Raw genomic sequence first — 15,162 nt, forward strand, 5'->3', positions numbered from 1 at the left:
AGGGTTTCAATAGATTTATCTTAGTGGCTGTGTGAGAGAGACTGGCTAGGAAGCACCTGGAAACTTATCTAATTTTCCCAGCTATTCCGGTTCATCTAATGAAAGATCTTATTTCTGCCTACACACACTGTTGTGCCTTGGTCCTTAAACCCTCAGTGTTGAAGCAAAGCACTGCAAGAAAAATATTTACAAGATGAAATGGAAATATGGTTTCCTCCTGTTGTCGGTCCCAACTTTACTCCAGTTCTCAGAGGACTATGAAATGTTGTGCTTCATTAATGCCTTAGTAATGATGGAAAAAACGTTATTTTTATTTTTCAGGATTTTTTATTCACTTTACACGTTGTCAGATGAAAAAAAAATGGCTGAGGTTTGCTGGCAGAGAAACTCTGGCGTGTTTTCAAAGGCCTTGGTGTGTAGCATAGTGCTTTTGGTATATGTTAAAAAAAAATCAGATTTTCATTGTTGCATTTCTAATTAAAAGCTCAGTGAAATGTAGGAGGTTTTACAGCAGAAATTAAAAGTAAATAAGAAGAGGATTATAGCCATAGAAAGAAGCTGTGGAGACCTAAGCAAAGTGAAACCAGAGTTCAACAAATTCCCTGCATCTTTATGAAAATCGCATCTATGAGTCAGCAAAACAAGCTCCTCTCTCATCTAAAACTGTTCATCTTGGCCATGTTCACAGCCATGGTGCTTCCAAGCCCGAGCAAGGCGGGGCTGAGGCAGGCACAGGACTCAGCTGTCTCCCAGTCTGGGGTTTGGGGCTGGGACCGAGCACACGGCTCCTCTCGACGCTTGTGTGGAGGGATGCTGGTCATGGCCATGGGAGCTGTGGATGGAGCTCTCTGCCTCATGTGCCTGGCTGATTAATCAGGAGATGCTCTGCACGAGCCTGGGGTTGCAGCTCATCCATGGACTGTGCTCACCCCCTCACTCGTACACACAAACAGGGGCAGCTCTGGCAGTCGGAGCTGTGGGTAGCTGGTGTTCACATCAGTGGGATTTTGCATGCTGGTTGTGGCTAGAATTGCACCAACCCTTTCTATATTTATTTATTTACTTTCTTTTTTTTTTTTTTACAACATTGTGGAATTACTCCAGGCATCTGACTTCCTCTGTCAGCCTTTCCTTGGCAAAGCAGCCTCACCTCCCCAGCATTGTGACTCAGGATGCTTGTCTTGCTGGCTAAGGCTTTCTCTCCCTTCCTCCATGTCATCATACACCCTTGCCCTCCCTCCTAGCTCCGTCTCTCTGGCATGTTTAGCAGCAGAGCTCGTTGAAAAACACAACCATCTTCTTCAGTGTTGATCCTCTTTTGACATTCCCTGGCCCGCTGTTCCGAGCCGCCCTTCCCTGAGCAGAATCCCAAACAAGCTCCCTTGCCCGCTAATGCAGCGTTAAGATGATGAGCACTCAAATCCCTGAGATCTCTCCTTCCTCACAGAGGTTAAAGAGAATCGTTTTTGAAAACTGGAGCTTTCCGCCAAGTTAAAAGGGAGGAGATCAATGGGATCTGTGCAGCCCTGACACAGTGCCCCGGAGGTCATGAGCTCTTCCAGCACTGTCTGAATCACAGAGCTGGTTAGGTTGGAAAAGAACTCTAAAATCATAGAGCCCAACTGTTAATCTAGCACTGCCAATTACACCATTAAACCATGTCCCTAAGTGCCACATGTCCCATCTGGAAAGATTCAGGATAAACCGTGTGGGTGGGAAATGCAGGACTGCCACAGGTAGGAGGTTTTGCAGGAAATTTTTTGTGAGGAAGCTTCTGGTCCAGGATGGCTGGCTGGCTGCATTCCAAAATCGATGCCATCTGAAGATAACAAGGCATGAATTTCTTATCTATTTCCATTCTTATTAGCAGCCTGGAACTGGGCATGGTGGAGAGCACTTGGGTCCTGCTCTGTGGGCAGGTTACTCGGTGTGAGCTTGGCCAAGGGCTCCTCCAGCAGCTCAGCTGGAGGCAGGGACTGGGCAGGGACTCACTCAGCCTGGCTGGTGCTTCCCATGGCTCTCATGGCTGGCTGCTACCTCCATGGAGGTCATGTCCCCTCTTCTGGCCAGCCCTCAGTGAAACCTTCAGCCCCTTTTCTCCCCCAGGCAACACCTGGGTGACATCCCAGGAGATCAGGGTCTGGATATCAGGAGTGACTTTAAATAGCAAAACCCTTGGGAATGAGGCCATGGAGCGGGAGGGTATAACCTGGTAGACAACGAGCTCATGTGCTTCTTTTTGATTTTGTTAAAGGCAATCTCTTCTAACTACAAAAAGTTTGTGCAAAAAAAAGACAAATGGTAGACACTAAATGCAGTTTAAGATAGCCAATAGTAATAAAAATAGAGGGATTTATTGAAATTGGACTTAATTTGAAAGTCTATTTTGATCTGGTCCCTGTGCTCCATTCATCATGTGGCTGTCTGGTCATCATTTTCAGGGCTGCTGACCCCTCAGCATGCAGAAGCTTATGCAGAACTGGAGATGTATTTGTGCAAGCATTCCTGTAAAAACCAGGGGTGAGCTCATTAGGAAAAGGGAGTAAAAGGGACTAAAGATCCCCACCAGCTCTGTTTGGACTAATTCATGTGCTCTCTTGGTGTACAGTGGGGTTGTACACACATTTCCAGTCCTGTCATTTCTGCTCAGATTAAGGCCAGGCCTTAGCAATAGAGGCTGAGGCAGGGGTCTTGAAGACAAAAATCTGGTTTCTATTTCAGGCAGCGCCACTGCAACATGCTTTTTAAGAGGGCTGGTGGAATATGCTTTTCCCACAACCAAAGGGAAGTGCACTCAAAAGGGAGTGTTAAGAGGCAGCCAAGGGAAAGAGGAAAGGGGTGATGTGATCTGATACCCGCTGACCTCTCTTGTATAGGCATATCTCCCCTTCTCCTGGGTACCCTGAGAAACACACAGCCCTCCACAGAACGGATGTTCTCTGACTTTTCTCCCCCACACCCCTTTTTCCCCTTCCTTTAGCCCTTGATCTGTTTAGAAAGTCCCATTTGTTTGCCTCTCTGGTTTCCATAACCTCACTGACACTGAGGCACTGAGGAGAACCCAGTGTTAGTGGCTTAGCCATGGAAGTTCAGCTCAGTCCAGCTGTGGGCAGTTCAGTGTTCACCCTTCCTTTGTTTTTTGGTTTGGGATTTTTTTTTTTCCACTACCACGTCCATTTCTGCAGAAGCAGCTGACACTTTAGTCATAGGGCCAGAGTCACAGATCTACCAAAGCTCTTAATACTCAGTTGTATGTTTGTGTGTGCATTTTCTTTTTCAGGGTAAGTACATCTTTTGGGGATGGAATAACAGTTTGTCCAAGAATCAACAGTCTTCAGGGAGCCAAATAGTTTTGCAGCCAAGGTTTGTGCTCTTTCCTTGAGGTTTGGGGGATGAGTTGCTTGCCTGTCCTCTTACATAAAAGAGGAGAAAATTGTCAGAATAAACACATTTTTAAATATACAACACCATCAGTCAGAGCATAAGAGGAGCTCATTGGCTGGAAAAGAGATCAAGGCAACCGGGAATTTGGATGGCCTGACTGAGGACTTTGGACTGAAAGGTTCTTTTTCATTCACTGGAGCTAGTAATTTTTTTTCTTTAGGTAATCAGCCAGGAAAGAAAAAAAAATATATCCTCCTCCTTCCTGCAGGCAGTGAGTCTTGACTCAGAATCCTATTTTGCTGTTTTGTAATTTTTTTTTTTTTTCACAGAAACAGATTGCTACTGGGTATGAGTCCTTGCCTCGGAGCACACAGGAGAAGCAGCCAGCATGCAGCTCTGCTTCTGTGGTGGTTCATTGCTCTCTGATTCACAAGTCAGTGACTAATTCAGGCTAATGATGGTCATCTGAGGACCAGACGCTCCGTTTTACAGTCAGGGTTAGGTCAGCTTTAATCAGCCCTGCCCAGGGAGGGAGCTCTGGTAGGAATTGGACTGCACAGAAAATCCTGGTGCACTATTTTTTGGTGAGCTGCAGGACATTTCTGTACAATTGGTTGTGCATATAGGGAGGAGAGGTCCTTGCAGCTGTTCCTTCTCAGGGTGCCATCAGGACTTTTGCAGTATAAATTCCTACTTCCTGGGCATAGCTAGGTTTGCAGTTTTCCCTGTGATTACACCAGGACAGGGGGAGAGGGAAGGTGGGACAGCTTTCCTGTGTCTGCTCAGAGCAGCAGGACACTGTCTTCGACATCAACACAGAGCAGTTGTCTGTGAAATTTCATTAAATTTACAGGCAGCGATTGTTATTCCAGAGCAAGGAGAGGAGGTGGAAAGAGGCTGAGGTCCAGCTAGGAGTTGGCTAGACTAGTTCTTGGATTGTTTTCCACGCTGTGGTTATCCTTATCTGCATCTGGAAACTGGAGTGTGTTGTATGTGTTTGTAAGAGCAGGCGGATGTGTGAAGTGTTCTGGCAAAGTCAGAGACCTCATTTTCCCCTCAGTATAATGCAGCCTGATTAGATTGTTATTGACATGCTGAGAACCTGCTAGGGTTGTTACATCTCTGTGGAAAGGCATCTGTCTGTTCCTCTTCTCCCTTCTGCCTGGAAGGATTGCAGAGCTGGAAATGGGAAGGACCTTTCAGATGGCAAATCCAGCTGTGAAAGAAATCTGCTGGGAAAGCACAGTGTGCCCGCCAGCTGACCAGCAGTTTGACAATGTATGTGGAGCTGTGAGCCAATTAATAATATCAGTTTGGAACAATTAGTAATTCCCAAATAGGCAAAAAAGTAAGAGAAAAAGAAATAACCCACAATAAACCCCTCAAAACTGCTGTATTTTGCTGGATGGTTTTCATCCTGTAGATCATTACCAACCAGAGTTACTGGCAGTGTTTGGGTGGTTGGATTTGTCTGACTTACTGCACCATGTGAGAAATGTGCAGTGTTCCATGAGCTGTCACAGCTTTGACTGTTCAGGCTAAAGCAGAGAGGTGTGTGCAGTGTCCAGAGGAGGCTGTGGATGTCCAGAGGAGGCTGTATAGTTCTGTATGGAGGTACCTGTCCGAGCTGCCCCCACTGCAGTCTCCGGTGGTGGGGATCTCCACCTCATGGCTCTGGGCAGCTGAGCGTGTCTGTGCTACTCTCTGTACTCCAGCTGCTTCATGCTGGATCGGCTCAGGTATTTCTACCTAGTGCTGCACAGTGACTTCTAAACAAAAGCAAGAGAGGGTGTGGACTAACTGGCTTTAAAAACATTCTCCTTCCCAAAAATGGCTCTTGTGAACTTTGCACTGTGAGATGGTCAGATAATGGCAATTCTCACATTCAAGATTTGCCATTGCAGGATGAGGACAGACTCAGTATAAATATCTGGGATGTTGCTCTCTTTGATCACAGCTGACGCAACCTCAAAAATCCTCATCCTGAAAGCTCTCTGAAGACAGATTTGTCTCCAAGAATGATTTTGGGTTCAGCAAAATTGCATGTTTCAGTGAAATGATATTTCTTTTCGCCAGCTTATTTATATTCATCATAATTGTCTCACTGTGATGCCTCCTATTCATTTGCTGGATCCACTTGTCTTGCATCTTGTTCTGACTCTGAGTGCTTTTTAGGGTAAGCCTGCCTTTTGAGAATATGCATGATTGGTACCATTGGAATAGTTTTCATGTGCTTGCAAGAAGTGCATTGCTAAGCAAAGCAAGCAGGGGAGCTGGGAGAGATGAGTGGAAAATGACTACATGAAGAAGAGGGAAGAATTAAAATAGATGGCGAAGAGTTAATCAAATAAACAAAGGTTCCTTTTTTTTAAAAAAAACAACTCTTGCTCTTTTTTTTCTTTCTTTGAATAATCTCAGTCTGGTAATGATTGCACTGGCCAACCCTTGGTACCTTTCTGTCTGATTACAGCTGGGTTGTAGTGGTAGTGATGAGTTACCACAACAGTCTGTTATTGGCAGTGTTAACTAATGCCCCTCATTAACTAAGAAAGGACATGGATGGGAATATTTTCAGGCTATTCCTGGCTTATAATGACTTAAATTTATTTTAAAATATTTTTTTTTTTAATTTACCAGGACACTTTTGTCCTGAAAAGGAAAGCTCTTCAGTCTTGATGTTTTTTGGGGTTTTTTCCCTTCTTCTATAAATTCATGCTTTGAGGAGAGTTAATATACTACCCAGTGAATTTTTGAAGGTCATGTTCAGTGCCACCAGCATTGCACAGAGGATCTTTGAGAACAGCTCTTTGTCTGTGCAGGTGTTTCTGTTCTGTGTTGCTCTGTGAACCTACCAAAAGAGTGGGTGCCTTTCTGGCCACCGTGTGTAGATACCAGAGATGATGCTGCAGTGTATAAATGGTAGCAGAGGGGACCTGTCAGTTTGCTCAGTCCTGGCTTGCAAAGCTCTAAAGGAGGCTATTTAGATGTGGGTGGAGAAGGAGCTCCAGAAGGGCTGGATCTGTGAAGGAAATATTACTTGTGTGAGTTTAGCAGAAATATGACCTGCTGCACTGGCTCCGTCTGTCACTCTGCAAGAGCTTAGGGAGGAATTAGGTGTTTCTGCATTTACTGTAGAGGATGAATCTTCTTGAGGACACAGACCCATAAGGTGGCAGATCTGTCCAGTGATGGGGAAAAATAATTTGCTTACACCTAACAAAGGAGTAGAAACTATGAAAAATAAACCCTTAAGGATTCTGAAATTTTTCTCACAGGATAAGAGCTCTTGTCCTGGGGTTGCTTTAGGCCTTTTAGTACTATGGAACTTCCCCTCCATGATCACAGACCCTGTAAATTGCATAGAGGAACAACATAAAAATCTTCAAAGGCGAAAAGCTGTGGGGAAATACACTGAGGACAGCTCCAGTCCCCTACATTTTTGGCTATTATACATAATGTGGTTAAAACAGAAAATTCCCAGATTATCTATGAGCATGGGATGCAGACAACAGAAGGTGCTAAATGCTTCCTCACACCTTTGAAAGAAAGGTGATGTAAAGAAGAAAAAGCAGGCTAGAGTTACTTTTGGGCACTGATTGAGTAACAGAGTGGGATATAAGAACATCTAGTTTCTCTTTTAAATCCTCTCTGGATGCACTTGGTGTCGAGTGCAGGTTTTCCTCTCCCATCAGACAGCCTGTCATGTGTGCTCCACATTGATGAATACCAGCTCTGCCACACGTTTCCTGGAAAACAGTACATTAAGTTACTCCTCCTTGTAACTTTCCTTAAAATCAAGTACAAACTATGTATCAGTCATCATAAATAAATAGAAAAAACTCTGAGACTGGGATCATCTGTCTGCTGTAGAGGGGAAAGATATTCTCCCAGTGTATCCTACAGCTGCCCTTGCTCCTTTACTTTCACAACCTGTATTTATTTATGAGTATACCCAGTATGTTTTGTGTTCCTTTACTCAGTCTTTTGACTGGGATAGGTGAGTTTTAAAACTTGTAGCACTTGACTGTCTCCCACCATATTAATCTGTGATTACTTTTAGATGGTCAAAGTCCCAGCACAGACAGGGTAAGGATGAGGAAAGGACCAGGGGAGATGGTCAGTGTGCACCTTATTTATCCAGTACACAGTGAGCTACTGTCAACCTTTCTCCATCAGGTCCCACACCTGGAACTCATAGCTCGCACAGAATTTCAGAGCTGTTTCTTTCATGAGGTCTGCTTGTGTGGCACCCATGTGATCCCCATTTCAGATTCTTGTACCTGCTTACAGTTCATCTGGTCCATTTCTGCAGCTTGTTCTTGCTCCTCAGACCTAGAGTTCCATCCAGCCTGTGGTTGTCTTCACCTGGCCCAAAGCATGTGTGAGAAATGCTTGTCCCTGATATGAGATCACAGCTCTGACCATCACCTGCCAATCAGCTGAGTTGGAACTTATAAAATGTAGTTGTGGGAAGAAAGAGGTAGATATGGAAATTGCTCCTTAATAGTAAACATTGCTGTGGGCTTGCATTGCTGTTTTCTAGTCTGTGACTTGTGTGAGGGAGCAGAAAGGCTGTCATTCAGTGGAGCTGGTGGTTTGGTACTGATCACCAACCACTTGGCCTTTTCAAATATGAAATGCTGCAAATGCTCCATCTGCAGAAGCCATAAAGTGATTGCTGGGCAGGACTGCTCTGAAGACGTTGAGTGGAGCCAGATGAGGGTAACCTGAGATCCTCACTGTGAGCCTTTGGGCTCAGAACCGCATTTGATCCAAGTTTACACTTGATGTGTAGTGGAAATAGGTTTGAGGGGAATGCCACGAGTCTCTTCAGACTCTGCTGGTCAGCTGTTGGCATCAGGTTGTGTGGTTGAGACTTACAGTCTTCTTGCATCAGCTCTGCTGCCTCTAAATGAACTGAAGGAGAAATCCAAGGAGAGTCTCTCTGACATTGTTCAGTTTTAAACAAGGCACTCAAAATTATAAATATTCTTGACTCTTCCTGGTGTTTGACATCAAAATGTCACAAGGTGCAAATATGACACCTGGCAGTCTATTGATGGGGGGAGAAGAATCCCACTTCTGCTTGGCATTTTGTTGGATGTAGGAGCAGTTGTGTGCTTGTAGTCTCAGTAGTTTTATTACTTATTTTAGCAACAAAAATAAAATATCTACAGGAACACACAACAAGAATTACAACAACTCAGAACCTGAAGCAGCAGTTGTTTCTTAGCAGTGGTAGATACTTGGGCAATAGTTGGGAAAGAGGTCATTAGAGCTTCTTTCCTTTGGGAGATTCATTCTTCTGCCTCAGAAATGCCTGTATTCCCAACTGCTTTTCTGTCTGTTAAATAATGTGGGCGTATGATTTGAGTCCTGAGACATAAAGGATGTAAGCATGTACCTGAAATTAGGCCTGTGTGTGCTTTCTGCTGAGTAAGTGTGTCCTAGTCAGGTATTTAAATTTTAAATGCACTGGGGCCCTCAATCATAAAGTAAGCAAATTTCAGCCTAGACAGCAGTGGGAGGAATAAACATTAAGCTCAAAACAAACTGTTATCAAAGTAGCTCTTCAGACTATGTAGAATTACACTTTAAGATGGGCAGAGCATCTTTAAAACCCTTTTGCAGTAGCTAAGAGCTTATACATTAGCTTTCATGAGAGGCATTACAGATGTCTGTGAATATTATATAAACACCAGCCTGTTTGCAACGGTTTATAAACTTAAATATTTTATAAGAAAATACTGAACATTTAACTCGCCTTGTATTTTTTATACAGCAATAAAAACACCATTTTTATCAAAAGTTGCTGGGAAGCCTGACTAATAATGTAACACTTTGTTATAAACTAGGAGGAAAGTTCACTGGTCTAGAATTAATAAGGTGTGTAATCTGTACAGGAATTTTTACACTACAGGGAGAGGCACCTAACTTTGTCTTTGCTTGTGCATAAAGATGCATGTAATTTGTGAGAATGTTCTCTGATGCATCTTTATGTCTCTGTGGCTAAAGAGGTTTCCGTGGTTTTCAGCTGGACATTGCTTGGAAAAGGAAAATACCATGTTCACACATGTGAGACATGCATGGACCTGGATATCTTTGCTGAGTGACCGTTCTGCAGGAGGCAGGAAACTGCAAGTTTTAGACCTGAGCGTTTTCTCCCACTTATATGTATCAATGGGAGCTGCCTTCCCAAGATGGAAAAGTGTAAAACAACGAGTGAGCAAGGTTTAGGACATAACCCTTGTTTTTCACAATTCACCTTGACATTTCCAGCAGGAAGGCAACAGCTTTGCCCTCTCCAAGCAGAGCAGTTGTGTACTGTAAGTGAAGCACCACGTAGGCTTCTGGGGACTTTTAACACAGGTATACCAGGCAGCCGTGAGTTTTCAGAGGTATCAGGCTTAAGTAGCAGCTGAATGGAAGTTTGAAAATCACAGCTTGAAGGAATAATTAGGAGGAGGAAAAGTTTCAACTTCTAATTATTTTAAAATCCATATCTTGTTGTTAACTCAGTTTTAATTTTTTTATGTCTCTGCTGCTCATTATTGTCAGTGTTCTGATTTTACTGATCAATTTGATTACTTTCATTGTTTCTATTGCCCAAATATCTTTATCAAGATTGGCCTTTAATGCAAATATACACTTGGTTTTCAGTAGAAATTCAGCTTCTAATTTTGTAGGTATTTAATTGGTTGCTTCCCTTCTATACTCTATACTAACAGTTGCCCAAGAGTGTTGTTCCATTAAAGATAACTGTGCCTCAAGAAAAATCCTTCTTCAGAAAGTGCCGTGGGCCAAGCTGGGATGACACAGTAGTAGAAATGCTTGTCCCTCTCTAATTGTCACTATTGATGAAATGAATGTGTGTAACAGCAGGAGAAAGCTTTCCATGATTAGTAAATTCTTACCCTTTGTTTTCTCCAGAACACAGCAACCCATCTAGGCTGTAAGTCCATTTGCAAGGCTGAATGCATATTTTTCACTCTAAAATTTGCGCAACACTTGGTCAGTTAGAGCAGAAGAATAAGCAGCATCTGAGATTTTGAATTATTTAGGCATGTACCTTTCCTCACGGAGTGATAAGACTGTCCCCAAATGACCCACCAGCACTAGGTGTGAAAGAATTAACTTCTTATCCCTTAAAAGGAGACCAAAGCATTAACTGCAAGGATCCAGAGTTACAGGGTATTTGTACTGCTTAATTCTTCCAGGAATCATGGAACTGGCTTTGCTTAATGGAAGATCATGCGTGTTGAAGGGGAAATTCCTTTCAGATCTACACAGACATCAGGTCAAAAATTTGTACTGGCCAAAAATGTTACTGCAGTTGACTAAGGTAGGCTGAAAAATGGTGGCCAGGAAAATGCATGCTGGAATAAATGATAGTGTTGATGTGGCCAGATGTCTCACATATGTATGTCAGGATTAATTCCTATAGTTATTTCCACTTTACATTGGCATAAACATTGTAGAAAATAAGGTTAGCACTTGTGCCATCTACAGAGCAAATGCCAGTGCCAGCCAGAGTTGTGCAATGTTTTTTGTGTGTGTTTTTCCTATAGCTTGAACAGGAGTGTGGCTTCCTTGGAGCATGGAAATGTTGGAAGATCTATAACCAGGCTGGTCCCTACAGCTTGAAACATTCTGCAGGCAGTTCTTTTCTATAATTTTATATTTGTATTTCTATTTTGAATAATTCAGGAAGCCATCCAGTCTCTTTTGTTTAACGATTCTATCAGGCCACCTCAAGCTGTGAGGCTGCAATGGGTGAGACATGGTCCTTCATCCCCACAAGTTTTCTTATTTTTTAACAAGGTTTATGAGCTCCATTTGAGTCGTTGGAAGCTGAGGTATTAGATGACTTGGCCAAGGTCATACAGGAAATTTGGTCTGAAGAACCAAACATATGATTGCTGCTGGTTTCCAAGCCAGCTCTCAAACCACTGGGCATCCTTCTTAATTTCCAGTCTTTTCTGGCATTGCTACCAACTTTCTGGTCCAATTCCTCAACCACGTTGTGCCTCTCCTTCACTTCTGTTGCACATAAATCCAACCTCACAAGGTAACATATCAAAGAAATCAACAGGTATGCAGCAATTTCCTCAGCCAGTTTCACTTCTCCTTCGCTTCACAACTTGCCCACCAACAAATTTATTTCTCGCTTGGAGCATTTCACTGAACCATTTCTATTCAAAAGTATCTGTTAGCACTTTGCTAAGCCTCAGACGGAACATCTTTGATCCACCCATTTCAAGATTAGATGGATGACAGAACCCAAATTCTAGCTCCAAAAACATCCATGTTTTAGAGGTATATTCAAAGCCCAAGCTTGGATTTGGCTCTCAGTGTGGTTACTTTGATCTGTCTTCAGATCTGGATGCCGTGTCCTGTGACATCTCTGTTTCTAGCACAGAATCTCGTGTTCCTATCTGTGTGAGAGCTCTGAGACATGATGGGTGCCTCCGAGCACGTCGTGTGGGAAACGGCACCAATGGATCCTCTCAAATTCCATTCAGGTTGTGTTCATGTGCAGTGGGGTTTTTTCACAGTTGTTGTTTTGTTACTCACCTGGAGGCACAGGGAATTTGGCCTTTTGACAGAAGCAAAAATGCAAGAAATCCCACTGTTTGTGGCGTTCTTATTGCACTCTCTGTTTTCCATGCAGCTGCTTCCCACTTCCTAGAAATCACATCACCACTGCTCCTCCCCCTTTATCTCCTGTCCCCACACAATGAGAACATGGTCTGGTTTTTTCCCCATGGATGGGAAAGCCAGGGCAAGCTTGGTACTGTGGTCTTTTGCACTAACAGAATTTCGGTGCAATTCACTCTTTCCAGGGAATTATTCTAGATTTATTCACCACAAAGCATCCAACCATAACAACTCAGTAATTTTAAGGCCTTAGGAAAAAATGTAACAAGATGTTCAAAAATTTTGGTTTGGGATAATTGGGAGTTGTTTATATCCTTGTGCTGCTGATTATGTTGTCATATACCACCATTACTGGTGTCCTCAGGAACAGGATTATCTTTGCTTGGAAACAAAACCTCCATTTTAACCACTTAAATGCTGGTTAATGTAGCTGATAAATGGGAAGAAAAATACGCCCTTGTTGTTACTGGATATATGAGACACTCAAAAATCATAGTGATGAGGGTTGAATAAACAGATAGATAGACAAATGAAACATAATCACTGTAATTTTTCTCATAAAATTATCAGGGCACCACAATTTTTCTTTAGACTCTTTAGGGCAGAGTCTCCCACTGCTCAGTAGAATCACTTCTTGCTCTCTCAGTTTGAAAATAACTTTCTGTGCATTCAGATCATACCAAACTTTCCAAGCTGTATCTTCCTGGGGTTTTGTACCCTCCAATTATTTCTGCATGCATCTGGAATTCACATCTCTGGGTCATGGTTATTCCCCTGGCTCACTGGAATGCCAGGGTTACCCATGAATTCCAATGGATAATTCTAGTAATGGAAATGAGCTGTGGAAGGTATGGGGCTTGTCAGTCCCGCTTCTCCTCTGCTTTCCTGGGACAGCTGGACCTGGTATTTGCTACTATTCCACTGGAATGGACTGGGGCTAAATATTCTTCGCAGCATTTTGAGAGTTAAAAAGGAGTTTAAGTATAAATCACATTTGCAATCATAAGACATTTTTAGATTTCCAGAGTGGCACATGAAAGCTTTCTTGTGATATTATTATTATTATTATTATTATTATTATTATTTTGTTGGATGTTTTCTGTTTTTTTGCTTTAAGGCCCAATCAATAATATGTACAATAAATTCTAAAGTTTTGTACCAATTTCCAGCCAATCTGAGGTTTTCAGCAGTAATTTTCCTCTGATTTCATGGGATCTGGGACCTGGAATGCATCAACCTAGATGTACTTTGTTAAGAGAAAGCATTGTCTGCATCCAGAGTTTTCATAACATCTAATTTAAATTGCATCTTGGATTTTTTGGAGGAAAAAAAAAAAGCATCAGACACTGTAGAGAGGAAAATGAGCCATTTCCTTAGCTTGAACCTGCATGAATTAGTGGTAAAGTGTTGATCTCTAAACTTGCAGTTTCTGAACCATAAAATCTGTTTATTTCACCCTATAAAAGAACATTTTAACTTATATGGCTATTTAAGTTTAAAAGCTATTAGAGAAGTGGGTGGGGAGAGGAAAAGAAGCAGCTTGAATCAGTAATTCAAGCTTGCAATACAATCTTCATCTGCTGCATAGCTTGCATAGAAATCCCCTTCAATGTGGATTTTCTGTGCTCGTAGCAGTCCCACCATACAGGAAATATACAGTATATATTTCCAACATTATCCATAATTGTAGTAAAGCTTATAAAGCAACCCATTCCTTGTGTGTTCCTGGTGATCTGCACTTACTGGATATTCTCAAGTATGCATTTAAAGGAGGCAAAAACATAGCAAGAGCTGGCAGAAGTCATCTGCAGTGACTTTCCAAAGGGAGTTGGGGGAAGGTCTTTATTGACCTGCTCTTACTGCAGGAACAGCAGTGGCTTTGATTGAAAACCACCCTACCTGTGCTTTCTTTTGTATCTGAATTTCAGGGGGGTTGTGTTTCCCTACAGATTGAAAATGCTGGGGCTAAAACCGTGTGGATGCAGTCCCTCCTTGGGTGGGCAGGACAAAGTCACAGCACCTTCGGGAGAGGGATGGAGAGTGACAAGGAGGGACTGCTCCTGCTCTAGGCAAGGCAGGGATGGAGGGAGCCTGGATCCTTTTGTTGCACCCTCCTGCTACCCTGTGCCTTGGAGAATCCTGAAGAAAGCAGAGAGGGGCATGTGCTGATTCGAATGCAAGGTGAGTGCTTGTCCTTTGTGCCAGGGTGGGGCACAGGGAGGGACGGCTTTGCACAGCCTCTGATGCTCAGTGACACACACACACACACACACACACAGAGCAGCCTTGCTGCAGCAGTCACCCTCAGGGAAAGGGAAGAGAGGTTTTGATTCTCTGCCTGCAAAATTGGTAGCAAATTGTCAATGCTTTGAGAGGCTGTGCTTCACTTGAGCTGTGCAGGCCTTTTCCATCTAACTATCCCTGAACTTGCAGTACCTCGCTAAAAATAGTTCAAAGCATAACCATGAGTTCCCTGAACTGTGATCCTACCAGTTCTGTATTATTCGATTCACCATTCCTTTGAAAGTATTCATCCTTCCCCTCATAAAACTTAAATCAGCTTGTTCTTTGGTCCAAGAGTTGACATCATTATGATGCTACATCCTATGTAATGGTGTGAGAGCTGGAAAAGCATTCACAGCAAAACCACGCAGTGAATTGAATTTGCAGTGCCTCAGCCCTTGCAGTCTGAGCTCCCTCCTGCCCTCCTCATTTACTTGAACTTTTAAAACCTGTGTGCAGGTCCTTGGAAATACCCCACGATAACAGCACCACAGCCTTGAATATTTATCAAGGGTCTTTTTAATGTTCCCACTTTTCTTTCCATGACCCCTCTTATTTTACAATGTTTGGGGGAGCAAAAATGATTGTTTTACCAAAATATGCTAGATTTCTTGCCAGGTTCAGTGGATAGAATCTTGTTGACAGATTTGGAAAAGATTATTCTTTCAGTACCTTTTGAATTATTTTTTTAAGTGTGTCTGCCATGTGCTGTTTCCAAAATCAGCCCACATTGAACTGTTTAATATTATATGGCGACAGGGACAAATTAGCACCTTTCATTTTCCTATCAAAATTAGCACATCCCAAGAAGACATTTCAAGAGCTACACATCTCTTA

The 15,162-nt window shown here is 42.8% G+C and overlaps 1 long non-coding RNA gene across 17 annotated transcripts in view; it reads left to right on the forward strand.

Moving 5' to 3' along the window:
• The first annotated feature begins 285 nt into the window (after nucleotides 1–285).
• Nucleotides 286–15,162, forward strand: part of LOC121672863 — an 84,148-nt gene continuing 69,271 nt past the window's right edge. For 13 of the 17 annotated variants that reach the window (XR_006019040.1, XR_006019035.1, XR_006019032.1 and 10 more), the window contains exons 1-3: nucleotides 286–3,363; nucleotides 3,714–3,817; nucleotides 13,992–14,223. This is a non-coding gene — a long non-coding RNA (uncharacterized LOC121672863). Of the gene's footprint in view, nucleotides 3,364–3,713; nucleotides 3,818–10,017; nucleotides 10,727–13,991; nucleotides 14,224–15,162 lie in introns of those variants that run through there. The other 4 variants (XR_006019037.1, XR_006019030.1, XR_006019044.1 and 1 more) reach the window with 2 other exon arrangements.

Source organism: Corvus kubaryi, unplaced genomic scaffold (assembly GCF_017639235.1).
Source record: "Corvus kubaryi isolate FWS band 111438036 unplaced genomic scaffold, C.kubaryi_AGA036_p1.0 65017, whole genome shotgun sequence".
In the NCBI taxonomy this organism is placed as follows: Eukaryota; Metazoa; Chordata; class Aves; order Passeriformes; family Corvidae; genus Corvus; species Corvus kubaryi.